Source organism: Ips typographus, linkage group LG15 (assembly GCF_016097725.1).
Source record: "Ips typographus isolate SLU linkage group LG15, UJ_Ityp_2.0, whole genome shotgun sequence".
In the NCBI taxonomy this organism is placed as follows: domain Eukaryota; kingdom Metazoa; phylum Arthropoda; class Insecta; order Coleoptera; family Curculionidae; genus Ips; species Ips typographus.
The window spans coordinates 1,567,854-1,581,920 of NC_138436.1; the positions used below are offsets into that span (position 1 = coordinate 1,567,854).

The 14,067-nt window shown below is 35.8% G+C and overlaps 1 long non-coding RNA gene across 1 annotated transcript in view; it reads right to left on the reverse strand.

Moving 5' to 3' along the window:
- The window catches only part of LOC145738258 (uncharacterized), a 254,982-nt gene that overhangs the window by 129,194 nt on the left and 111,721 nt on the right, over window positions 1–14,067 (reverse strand). The window lies entirely within an intron of this gene.

The window sequence follows — 14,067 nt, forward strand, 5'->3', positions numbered from 1 at the left end:
GTCATAAATTAACAGAAAGTATTATAAGAGAAGAACATATGCGATTGTTGCATTGTGGTGTTCAGTGTTTGATCTATTCGGTACGGCAGCGTTTTTGGCCATTATCAGGTCGCAAAATATGTAAGGGAGTTGTAAGAAAATGTATTAAGTGCTTTCGTGCAAAGCCTGGAAAACTTAATTATCTAATGGGCGACTTACCTGAGGTTAGAGTAAATGCGCATTCAGTGTTTTTAAATGTAGGGACAGATTTTGGGGGTCCTTTTTTACTCAAGGACCGATTTACCAGAAATCCAAAGTTGGTAAAATGTTATATATGTTTGTTTGTCTGTATGAGTACAAAGGCCGTACACATTGAGCTCGTCTCTGAATTAACAACTGCTGCTTTTTTGGCTGCCTTCAGACGATTTGTCAGTAGACGTGGCAGACCGACTAACATATATTCCGACAATGGTTCGAATTATATTGGAGCCAATAATGAACTAGGTAAGCTTTATGACTTTTTGGGAAACAATTGTGAGTACATCGCCAATCAACTTGCTAGTGAGCGTATAAAATGGAATTTTATTCCGGCACGTTCTCCTACTTTTGGGGGAATCTGGGAGGCAGGAATTAAGAGTGTAAAATTTCACTTAAAGAGGGTGGTTGGTGATAAATCTTTAAATTTCGAGGAATTCGGTTCCATTTTAGCGCAAATTGAAGGTATCCTAAATTCCCGTCCCATTTGTCCTATCAATGATGACCCAGATGATTTGACGGCGTTGACACCAGGCCACTTTCTAATTGGCAGAACTCTTTCAAGTCTTCCAGAGCGGAGTTTCATGCAAGTTCCAGAAAATCGATTGCGGAAGTGGGAGAAGTTGCAGTCAATGGTGCAACATTATTGGGCCAGATGGCAAAGGAAGTACCTGACTGAACTCCAAGTGCGCACCAAATGGAAATTAAACTGTAACCATATGTTGCAAATAGGTACTTTGGTACTTATACGCAATGATAACGCCAAGTTTGCATTGGGAGTTGGGCCGTATTGTACAGTTGTATCCTGGAAAGGACGGTGTGGTTCGGGTGGTCAAACTGAAAGTGCGAGATGGAACCACTACTCGTGCTGTTAATCGCATTTGAGCTCTACCTGTTGAGGACTAACTTAGCTTTAATTGTTTATTACCTAATAATGTATTTTTAATGTTAAATCTAAGCTTATATGTTTTGTTGTAAGTACATAGTACTTCCAAAGGGGCCGGTATGTTAAGGAGTGAAATTTGGCAACACCGACAAGGAGAGAGAGAAAGTTACGATGCACGAGATCTGCACGTTTTGTTTAAACCTAAACAATAAATTTAGCAATAATACAGTCCACAAGTTTAATTAATATATTTCTTCCTACCCAGAACAACCATTCAGAATTTTTATTATTTGCAGTCTTGTCTGTCAGGTGGAGCCATGCAAATCTTACAGTCGTTAGAAATTTGTGAAGCCAACTATGAAAAGGCAATTTTGTTATTAAAAGAGCGTTATGAAAATAAGAGATTATTAATAAATAATCACGTTCGAAATTTATTTGATATTACACCAATCTTAAAAGAATCACATCAAGCTTTTAGAAGACTAATTGATCACTTAATGTGTAATCTACGAGCCTTAGCAAGTTTAAATCAACCTGTTGATCAGTGGGACACCTTATTAATATTTCTGTTACTTCAAAAATTAGATAATAATACGAAAAGAGAATGGGAACAGTCTAACAAAGTAGAATCTCCTAAATTTGATGATTTTTTAACATTTTTAAAAAATAAATGTCAAGTGTTGGAAACTATAAGTTATAGCTACAACTTAGATAGGCAAAACAAAGTTCCCAATAAAGTTTTGGCTCATTTGGAGTTAAATGACTCTAAAGAGTTATCTTTAAAAAGTGAGACCAGGCGTAACCTTCAATCAAACACACAATGGTGTCCTTTTTGTCGTGAAATAAATCACTTTACCTATAAGTGTTCAAAGCTATTAGCCCTTTCATTTCGAGAAAGATATCAACAATTAAGGAAAATTGAAATTTGCACGAACTGCCTTAAATATGGCCACAACTCAGAAGTATGCACTGGAAGAGGTTGTAGGTTATGCAATTACAAACACAATTCAGTTTTACATGATCCAAATTTTAGATCAAATAATTCTAGTTCATTTGTACAAACCACATCACACTCAAGGTCATTTACAGGCAACAATAATAATTGTAATGTAACGGTAACAAATTCTGATGCTGAAATGGCATCTTCAATAATCAATCAACCTGAAGGTGGTTATGACGTCTGTAACTGAGTTGTCAAATGTTGCTGCTTGTAGTCATCAATTAGTACCAAAGGTAAATTTAACACAAAGTCCTAAATCACAAGTACTGTTAGCCACAGTAGTTGTAGATGTTCTAAGTTCAAATCATGTTTAGGTTCAATGTAGAGCATTATTGGATGCAGCAAGCCAATCCAACTTTTGTTCTAAAGAGCTAGTGGAGCGTTTAGGCTTAAAGAGTGACAAGGTAAACATTCCAGTCTTAGGAATAAATAAATCTGCTTCGAACATAGTAGCAAGAACCTACAGTACAATTAAATCACAAAATGGTCATTTTCATTCAAAAATAAATTTTTTAGTAGTTGATCAAATAAGTGCAGACTTGCCTCAAATAACATTTGATCAGTCCTGTTTAAATATTCCAGCAAATATTGAATTGGCAGATCCATGGTATAATGAGTCAAGACCTGTTCATATGGCCTAATAATCATGCAGTTACCATAAATATACACGAAGCGCGAACGGAAAATGTTACAGTATCTTTCCCGCTCTTAGAAAAGAAAATTGATCCTAGTGAAATTCTTTTTAAATGGTCTTCATTCACTAAGTTAGTGCGAATTTATAGTTATGTATTTAGATTTATTAACAATGTCAAAAGAAAAGTTAGAGTCACTGGTCCTCTTACATCAAACGATCTCAACGAGACAGTGCTAAAATTATGCAAAATTATCCAAGCTGAACGTTTTGACTCAGAAATTCATGACTTAAAAGTTGATCGTATGATTCACAAAAACAGTAAAATTCTAAGTTTGAACCCATTTCTTGACGATCAAGGACTATTACGAGTAGGCGGTAGACTTGAAAACTCACATCTAAGCTATGCTCGCAAACATCAACTGATTCTGCCAAATAAACATTGGTTTATTAGTTTGTTAATTCAATCGTATCATCATAAATTCTTACATTCAGGTCCTCAATTCATTTTAACACAGATTAGAGAAAAGTATTGGATTTTAAATGGACGACATGAAGTACGCAGAGTATTGCGTAATTGTGTTTCTTGCTTTCGAGCTAAACCTGTTGAAGCTCAACAATTAATGGGCGATTTGCCTACAAATCGTGTCGCACCATCAAGACCTTTTGCCTGTTGTGGGGTTGATTATGCTGGACCTTACATGCAGAAGGATGGTAAAACTCGAAACAGAGTGTTAATTAAATCTTACTTGTGTATTTTTATTTGTTTGTCGACTCGTGCAGTTCATGTGGAACTAGTATGTGATCTGAGTTCAGTTTCATTCTTGAACGCCTTTAAAAGATTTTCCTCTCTCCGTGGTTTGGCAAGTCACATTTTCAGCGACAACGGAACGAATTTCGTAGGAGCTAATCACGAGCTTCAAAAACTTTCCCAACTTGTTCGAGACTCTGTATCAAACCAGTACAATTCTTTTTTTTCTGATCATCAGATTACATGGCATTTTATACCGGCCAGATCTCCGCATCACGGAGGTATCTGGGAGGCAGCTGTTAGATCTTTTAAATATCACTTAAAAAGAGTAATGGGCGAAAATCATTTTAATTTCGAAAATTTTTACACTCTTCTCACTCAAGTAGAGGCTATATTAAATTCCCGTCCAATAACTTCTTTATCCAACGATCTTTCGGACTTGGAAGCGCTTACACCTGGTCATTTTTTGATTGGAAGCAATTTGGTATCCGTTCCCCAATCAGACGAAACTACAACTCCAAGTAATAGACTACGACACTTCAAACAACTCCAGCAGTTAGTTCAACGGTTCTGGGTAGTTTGGAGCAAAGATTATCTAAATACCCTACAACAAAGGTCGAAGTGGAGAACCCGTCAGGAGAACGTACGAATTGGAACGCTAGTTTTAATGAAGGAGGATAATGAACCACCCATGAGATGGCCATTAGGACGCATCCTTGCCGTTCATCCTGGAAGTGACGACTTAGTGCGTGTTGTGTCTGTGAAAACTAAAAGTGGCATAGTGCGACGGTCAATAACGAAAATTTGTCCTTAACCAATCGAGAATTGATATTGGCATTTATTTCTACGTTCAAAGTTGTTAGTAGTTTTAAGTATATTTGAGCTTTATGCTTCAATGTTTGTAATGTTTGTTTTACATTTAGACGTTGAAATAAGGTTATTTCAAGGCGGCCGATATGTATAATCTATCGATATTTTGCCCCTTTCTATTTGTGACGTGACAGAACTGATAGACACTTGCAAACGTCAGTTGTCAAAAAATAATAATATACACCGTGTGTGCGGGAACACATGTAAAAAGTTACGAAAGCATAAAATTTTAATTAAATTTGTTTAAAACGCATACAAACTACTATTATTAATACGAATACAGTCCACTCTAATTAGATCTTCACCCACCAAGGACTGACAATTATTGTGCTGCGTGGTCGTCGTTTTGTTGCTCTGAGTGTTGGGATGTTTTTTCGTGTTTCGTAGTGTGTTTTATTGATTATAACTTTGGACGGTTGTTTTGTGATGGTGTAGTGAACATCCTGCAACATTTTCTTGTCGAAATAGTGCATAAGTCCAAAAAATGACTCTAAAACGATTGAGTGAATTGAAAATTGCCGATTTAAAGATCGAGCTGAAACGCCGTGGCTTATCACAACAAGGCAAAAAAGCAGTTCTAATAAATAAACTAAAATGTTTTTTGAATTCTAGTTTTTTACCGGCCGAATACAAACAGGTTGAAGAGGTGAATGAGCTGACCTCCCAAAACCGATCATCGAGATACAGGGCAAAGGCCAAAAGTGGGAGGCTATGCTTTAGATTACTAAATAGAATTCATTCACTTGAGAAACAATTGCAATTTTTAAGAGTGACTATTACTAAAACGAAACTGCGTAGGGAGAATCGTAACAAAGCGCCCTTTTCGGGTGCAATTCCTCAAGTTATGGGAGACTCCGTACATACTCAATTGTCTTCTGAAGAGGATCTGGCGGAGATTGTTAGTGGCGGGAATACAGTCAATCCAGATCTGTGTCCGAACCCAAAGCAAATCAGTCAGAAGCGGATTTTTTTTGCCGGAGATGCTAATGGAGACCAGTGCGTCTCTCTCAGCAGGGCCATTCTAAATCGTCACAATGCAGAGAATATCTTGGTGACCTCTTTTTTTAAGCCAAATGCTTTTTTCGATGAAGTGCTGGACGTAATTCCGAAGGCTTGCAGGGATTTTACTTCTGACGATCACATATTTATTTTTGCGGGTACTAGCGATGTTTTAAAAGGCAAGAAAATAGATTTAAATAAGGTTACGAAACTTTTAACCGATTTATATCATACAAATGTAACTCTCCTGGGTACAACATACTGCCAAGGTAGGACAATTTTGAATAGTTTTATGTTCGATTTTAACTGTAATTTAGTAAGACTTTCTCGGTCTTTTATGCATGTCAACTATGTTGAGACTAACAAAATTTTAAGGGATGCAAATTTTAAAAATTATAGTCCAGTTTTAAGTTATGCTGCTAAGAAAATAATTTTAAAATCTGTGATAGACATGCAGTTTTTGGAGCCAAATGCTAGTGGTAACTTGATCCAAATACCGTTAATCGATGGTGCCCTCACCGCGAATAATTTAGATGTAGATAAGGGTGTTTCGGCTGATGCCAATTTTAGTACCCTGGACGTAGATTTGATAAATAATGTGTCCTCTTCCAATTCGACACAAAACCTTTCTCGTGGTGTTAATAATTCTACAAATGTTAGTAATTTAAATTTTCTGTTACCGCGCCGAGGTATGAGTATGCCGATAGAAGAGAGCATAGCCAAATAATAATTACGCACCAGAACATTCAATGTCTCTCTAATAAAGTATTTGAGTTTGATTTTGCGATGCAACGGGAATGTGACTTTTTGCTATTGTCTGAGCATTGGCTTAGTGATGACTCCATCGGCGCTATAAAGCTTCGTGACTTTACCATTCATAATAGCTTTTGTAGAAAAAACATGAAACATGGTGGGGTTGCTATTTACGTGAATGACAAATGTAAGTATTCTGTTAGTTGTCTGGAAGTTGGGGAATTCTGTGAAGAGGGTACATTTGAGTGTGCTGCTTTAGCTCTAGATGAATTGAAATTAATATTGATAGTAGTTTACAGGCCTCCTGGCGGCAATTTTTTTCGCTTTTTGCAGTTATTGGACTGTGTTCTGAATAAGTCTGTTAAAAACTCTTTTTCACTTATAATTGCGGGAGACTTTAATTTGAACTTTATTGCCCCTAGCTTTAATCTGTCACTTTTTCACGACCTTTTGTGTACTTATAGTTTGGTTTCTACTATCACCGAACCCACTAGGGTAGCGGGATGCTCATCAACTTGCATTGATAATATTCTGGTTAGTGCTGCGCTCTCTTATTCATCCGCTGTGATAGACTTAAAACTGAGCGATCATTTTGCTCAATTGGTTAAGGTAAACGTGGTGGAGTCTTTGGTGTCTTCTAAAGGGCTTGATAATAATAAGTATGTCATAAAACGCAATTTTTGTAAAAATAATATAGATACATTTGTAAATTGCATAAGTTTGCAGAACTGGGATTGCGTTTATGCGCAGGACTGTCCGAATGAGGCTTGTAATGCCTTTTTGAGAATCGTGTGTACTACTTTCGAAGAAAGCTTTCCATTAAGCAAACAGCGTGTTTCGATTTCAAAGGGGCCTAGCAGGTCTTCAGTGGTCCTTTCGTCGGAATTGAGGCTGCTGAGGGACAGAGTTACGATGTATCATGATCTAATTAAAGTTGATGTAAAATATAAGCAGGCTCTTAACGAATGTAATAAATTGTATAGAGATAAGTTGAAAATTCATGTGCAGAATTACTATGACAAAAAAATTTTCAGTTCTGACAATAAAACTAAATCAATGTGGCGTTTTATAAATGATGTTCAAAAAAAGGTTTCAGGTAAGAATATAGAGATTTTTGACGATGGAGTTAAACTGTCGGATGAATGTTTGGCAGACATGTTTAATGATCATTTTTCATCAGCACCATCTAATCGTGGTGATATTGACTATATGTTTCTGGATAGCAATACGAGTTTTTGTCGCAATACGTGTTTTTTGTCTCCTGTTTGTAAGTTTGATGTCTTATCTCTTGTAAATACCTTGAGGAATTCTAATTCGGCGGGTTTTGATGGAGTCTCCAATAAATTAATTAAAAACTGTGTGAGGTTATAGCTTACTTAATAAATTTGTCATTTTCCAAGGGAATATTTCCGGAAGCCCTAAAACTTGCAGTTGTCATCCCACTCTACAAAAAGGGAGACCGTAATAATGTGTCAAACTACAGAGCAATTAGCCTCTTGTCAAGTATATCTAAAATTTTTGAACTGCATCTGCGCAATCAGATGTTGCAATTCTTGCAAAGTAATAAAATGCTCAGTGCCTCTCAACATGGATTTACATTATCAAAAAGCACTGAAACTGCGTTGTGTGAGTTTCAGATTAAGATGATTGATGCTTTAGACAGAGGATTATCTGTGGTGGGTTTGTTCGTTGATTTCTCACGTGCTTTTGATGTCATTGACCACAGTATTTTACTTGCCAAGTTGCATAGGTACGGTTTTCGTGGTAACTGTCACAACTTAATTTCTTCGTATCTCGGTCATAGATGTCAGTATGTAAATATTAATAATAAAAAAAGGAAACATACATACTTGAGTATGGGTGTGCCGCAGGGGTCAGTCATTGGTCCATTTCTTTTTTTAATTTTTGCAAACGATTTGTTTAACTTTATTGAGCGAAGCGCTCACGGCGTATCAGTCACATCATACGCCGATGATACCAACGTTCTAATTGTTGATAAAAATTCCCCAGAATTAATTAATAAAACTGAAATTATATACAACAAAATTTTAATGTGGTCAATGAAGAATCATTTAAATTTAAACTTAGATAAAACCAACTTTGTTCTTTTTTCCAATAAGACTGTATCAGACAAAATTACAATTTTTGCAGATTCCGAAAATGCTTTAACCTCTATTTCTACCTCAAAGATGTTAGGAGTTACTTTCGACAGCAGGCTGTTATGGTACGATCATATAAGTGGCCTGTGTTCGAGACTGCGACAGACCTGTTTTGCACTTAAATTTATGACCAATCATTTTGGACTGGAAGTGCTTAAAACTTTATACTTTGCAAGCTTCCATTCCCATTTGCGTTATGGAATTTTAAATTGGGGACTTAGTGCTCATGTGCAACGAGTATTTTTGTTACAAAAGTATGCCATCAGAATACTCATGGGCTTAGGCCCACGTCAGTCTTGTAGAGAAATCTTCAAACAACATAAAATTCTTCCCTTAGCTAGTATCTACATTTATGAGGCCTGTGTTTTTGTTTATAAAAATAAAACAATGTTTGAGGCATATCGCGGATCCCATGAGCACAACACTCGTGGCAGAAATTTGTTGGTGCCCGGTTCACATCGTACTGCTCTCTACCAAAAAAATATTTTCTTCAACGCTTGCAAATTCTATAATATTCTTTCGGACTCCATTAGAGCCTCGCCTAATTTATATAGTTTTAAATCTAGTATAAAGCGCTTTTTGACTGGTAGGGCATACTATTCAATTCAAGAATTTTTATAAAATATTGTATGCCCGTCTTATGTATTGTATTTTTAATTATTTTTTTGACGTTTTCAACAGTTGTATGTTCTTAGTGTTCATGCTTAATTGATGAAATAAATGAATTATTATTATTATTATTATTATAAAGATGGCAACGTAACCCTTTATAATTTTAAATCCCCTAGTCTTTCGATCACGCAACTGGAAAGGTCCGGCATAGTCTACACCTGTCGTTTGAAATGGATAATTTCCAATAAAACGGCTCCTTGGCAAGGAACCCATGATCTGATTTAAAGGTTTAGGATTTGCCTTAAAACAAACCGAACACTGATGTACGGTTTGCTTAGCTAAATTATATCCTGAAAGAGGCCAGTACCTTTGACGCAAGGAAAACAGAAGCTGTTGCGGGCCACAATGAAGTAATCTAATATGTTCGTCGCGAGCAATTAACTTGGTAATATGATGGTGTTTCGGGAGAAGAATCGGATGCATATTGTCAGATGGAAGTCCAGAATTACCTAATCTACCACCAACTCTCAATAAACGATCTTCACCCATGAAAGGATTCAAACACAACAGGCTTTTTCGGTCTAGTGGTTTATCTGAAGATAAAGCTTTGATTTCATGAACGAAACATTCCTGCTGAATGGAAGACAAAATCAGTTGCGAGGCATGATCAAGTTCATTGATAGAGAGACTAATCACTCTAATAGGTAATCCTTTAATTTTTAATCTTAAATTTGAAATAAATCTAAAGCAATATGATATGACTCGGACCAATCTCTTAAATGACGAAAATCTATTAAATACATCTGATAAATCTTGAGTGACAACAAACGACAAAGTTTGATGTTTAAGCTCAGATAAATCATATTGCTCCGAAGGCACGTCGCTATTAGGGTAAAGCTCAGATGAGCTAGATAACCAATCTGGCCCTTGCCACCATAAAGGTGACTCAAGTAACTCCTTAGGGGTAGCACCTCGGGAAATCAGATCGGCGGGATTTTCTTTAGATCGCACATGCCTCCAAGAACCAGTTCTAGTCAATCTCTGAACTTCAGATACCCGATTTCCAACAAAGGTTTTCCATCTATGAGGTTCCGATTTCAACCAGCATAAAGCAATAGTCGAGTCCGAATAAAAGAAACGTTCATTAATATCTATCCCTAAAGACGACAAAACTCTATGCGCTAAATTGGCCAATAAAACACAAGCACAAAGCTCCAAACGTGGAAGAGTTGTGGTAATTTTGATGGGTGCTACCTTGGATTTTGCACAAAGAAGACGAACGACTATGTTCCCAGATTCGTCAACTGAGCGGAGATATAGGCAAGCACCGTATGCTTTCTGGCTAGCATCTGCGAAGCCGTGAAGCTCTACAGAACACTGAAATGGAATAATTGTATGACGAGGTACGGAAATATTTGAAATAATTTGCAAATGGTCCCGAAAGCAGATCCACCTTGTTTGTAATTCTAAGGGAATATACTCATCCCAAGACAGTTTCAACTGCCAAATACTTTGCATAATTAGCTTAGCTATTGTGATTACTGGAGCTATTAAGCCAAGTGGATCGAATATTTGGGATGCTGCTGACAAAATAGTTCTCTTAGTTATGGCACTACCTGTATTAAAGGACTTTATTGAATATCGTAGACAATCTTGGTTAGAGTTCCAAAGAATTCCCAAAGTAGACTGGCTAACGTCTTTACCAAAAAAGATGTTTTGATTTAAATCAGAAGTTGTGATAGAAGAGTTATTCGACAACCATTTTCGAAGATTAAAACCACCTTGCTTTAAAATTAATGAAACATCCGATTTAATGTTCAGAAGCTCTTCCACAGAATTGGCACCTGTGAGCAGATCGTCCATGTAAAAGTTATTTTGAATAACATAAGCGGCTTTAGGTAAGATTGCTTGAAAATCATCAGCCAAATGTTTTAAAACACGAGTTGCTAAAAAACTAGCTGATGCAGTGCCATAGGTGACTGCATTGAGCCTGAAACACTGGACATTCTCAGTAGGGTTAAATCGCCACAAAATGCGATGATAGTCTCTATCAGGGGCAGATATCAAAATCTGCCTATACATTTTTTCACAATCAGCTGTAAGTACAAAGGTGTGAGTTCGAAAATTAAGAAGCAGAGTAAAAAGATCCCTTTGCAAAACGGGTTCTATCATCTGTACATCATTAAGTGATAATCCACTGCTAGTCTTTGCTGATGCGTCGAAGACCACGCGTAGTTTCGTTGTAGTGCTAGATTCTTTTAGCACGCAATGATGCGGCAAATAGCAAGATTTACCTGGGATTACGGAGTCAAAAACAGGAGTCATATGCCCGAGAGCAATGTATTCACGCATAAAAGCGTCGTAGGTTTGCTTAAGATCAAAGTTTTTTGATAATTTTTGCTCAATACTATGTAGGCGTTTTAAAGCATTACATCTAGATTCGCCAAGAAGTGATACATTTTCCGTAAATGGTATGCTAACGATGAAACGACCTGTATTATCCCTTTGAGTGTGTTGAATATAATCAGTTTCTATTAAGTCATCTACCCCACTTGGGCGCCGCTGATATGGGTTAGCCTCTTCAAGCTCCCAAAATTTTGAAATATCCTCAACAAAAGGATTCTCAACAGAGTGATAAACGTTAGTAGTTGATAATAATGTAACGTCAGGTACGTTCATAGAAAACTTTCCCGCTAAAACCCATCCAAAAATGGTTTTGCGCAAAACTGGTAGATTTGAACCTAGGCTGACTTGTCCAGCACACAAGATTGACCAAAATATGGATAATAATAATAATAATAATAATAATAATACTTTATTCATGTTAAGCACCAGATGGTTTACACACGTCAAGGATACATAGTAGCAATCACTAACATAGATAAGTAATTGCAAATATGATGCTAAAAAAATTCCTAAAATAAGTGCTAAAATATAGTTCAAAACAAAGCTTGATCAGTAATATTTAGATTTGTTAAAATGGACAATTAGACAATTACATCCAAAAAACAAAAGACTTGACAATGAATTCAGAACTAATATACTACAATCACATACACGTATCACTATACTAAGCTATTACTATTCAAAAAGTCATCAAGACTATAGAAGGGGTTTCGAAGCAAATAATCCCGAAGTCGGTTCTCGAATTAAAGCTCTATTCCGATTGAAGATGTTTTAAAAAATATTTATTTTCGAAATAAGGCACTTATAACTAATGAGCAATACTTAAACAGCAACAAACGGTTAGCTTGGCTTTGACATAAGTAATGATAATAGTACGAACGCAACAAATGGTTTTAAAGAACTATTCTGCTTACTGCAGCAGTTTTCTAGCTTACTCTAGTGTAGTACGTGGGTTTAGGGACATTTCTCCTCCACCCTTAGATTTTTCAACGTCCTCGTTGAGAAGCTTTTGTAATGTTTTAATAGGAATATACTTCAAGTATTTTTGCTTTTTCCATTGATAGATTACGATACCTATAATACAAATAATCAATATGAATACAATAATAAAAATACTAGTTGTTATAATGCTTGATTGTGACTGTGCAAAGTCTTCAAATTTGATAGGTTCTAAGAGATCTTCTTCAATTAGGCCTGGATCATTTAAATGTTTTACTTTAAAATTCAACGTATAGTTTGTTATTTCAAAATTCAAAGATTCGACTAATGTTGCCGTTATATTATTACTAGCCAAGGCATATCGATATTGATTAAAAATTACATCACATTGACTTCCGACAATATTACAGCCCTTTAGGTGTTTTTTCTCAAATTTGAAACAGTTTTCATAGATTACTTCACTTGATTTAGTACATATTAATAATGCCTTATGATAAGTTAAAGAATGTACCTTATAGTTATTTGCTATGTTTGCGTAATAACAATTCTTCCTTAAAATACAACTATTTTCTAAGGGTTCCGCACAAATCCACTTCGCGTTGATTTCCTCGCACTTTTTGAACCATAACTCGCCACAATAGAACTTACTAGGACTTATAAGGATTTTAGATTGATTATTTGGGATTGGGTAGACGAATTTTAAGTCACAAAAACTTTGTTCGAACACTGGTATTTTAATCGCTAGAATGACCATATCATTAAGTATTAAAGCTCCAGTTTTACAAATTAATGTTAACTCAGTCATGTGACTTATTGACCATAGGACTTTCTTTGGGTAGTGATATAGCAAGTATTGCCAGATTTCACTAATTTCTAATGGAGAAAGAATTTCTAGGTCTAATGTCTCCAGATGAGCAAAAGAAAGCACTCTTATAAGTTTTTCCAATAAGTCATTTACGTGATGAATTTGTATGTATAAATCTTGTATTGACAGCGTGAGCATCAATTGATTATTGATTTGCAATATTTGTTTTTGAATCATATCAGAATTATCATTAATGCTTTTCAAAGTGTCTCTGAATGTTGACATTACATGGCCAGCAATTGAGCTGAGTTCATTGATTTTATGCATTGAATTTAGCTGATTTCTTTTAAGAACCTCAAAATTTTGAGTTATAGTTTGCAAATCGTTATCGTCTAGATTTCCGGTAACAAACTTAATACCTGCTCCAAGAAAATTGAATAATCCTCGTTTAGTGCGGGTTTCCTTATGTAACTTTAATTTGTCATATGTGTCAAAGGTTCTATTGAGCAGTTTACATGTGTGCAAATATAGTGTTTCAATGGTGTTATTTGTATGTTCGTCCACTAGAGGCTTAATAATTATTATGTTAGTAAGAAGCTGTGATAAAATATTTCCTATATTAGTAATATTAAAAGGGATATAAGTTGTATGATAATGATTAATTATTTGCGTACGAGCAATATCTTCTTCATAGAATCCGTTGTTTGCCAGTTCATGTATTTGAAGGGCCTGGACCGGAAGAGTCAGAATCAGGAGGATCGGGATCAATATCCTGTGGAACAACAGATTTTTTCCTAAGTCTCTTGATTTTTCTAACGTGAGTATTAATAGTTTTCTTTTTCGATTGCCCAGAAATTTTGTTTCCTGACGCATGAGTTACGTTTGTAGGAATATACTGGGGATTCATTTTATTTCGTAAGGGGTTTTTTCGATAAACAGTGTCACCAGTTTGAATTACAGGGGGTTGTTCGACATTTTTATTTTGTTTCTGCGTATTTTCAGATTGTTTCTTGTATGTAGTT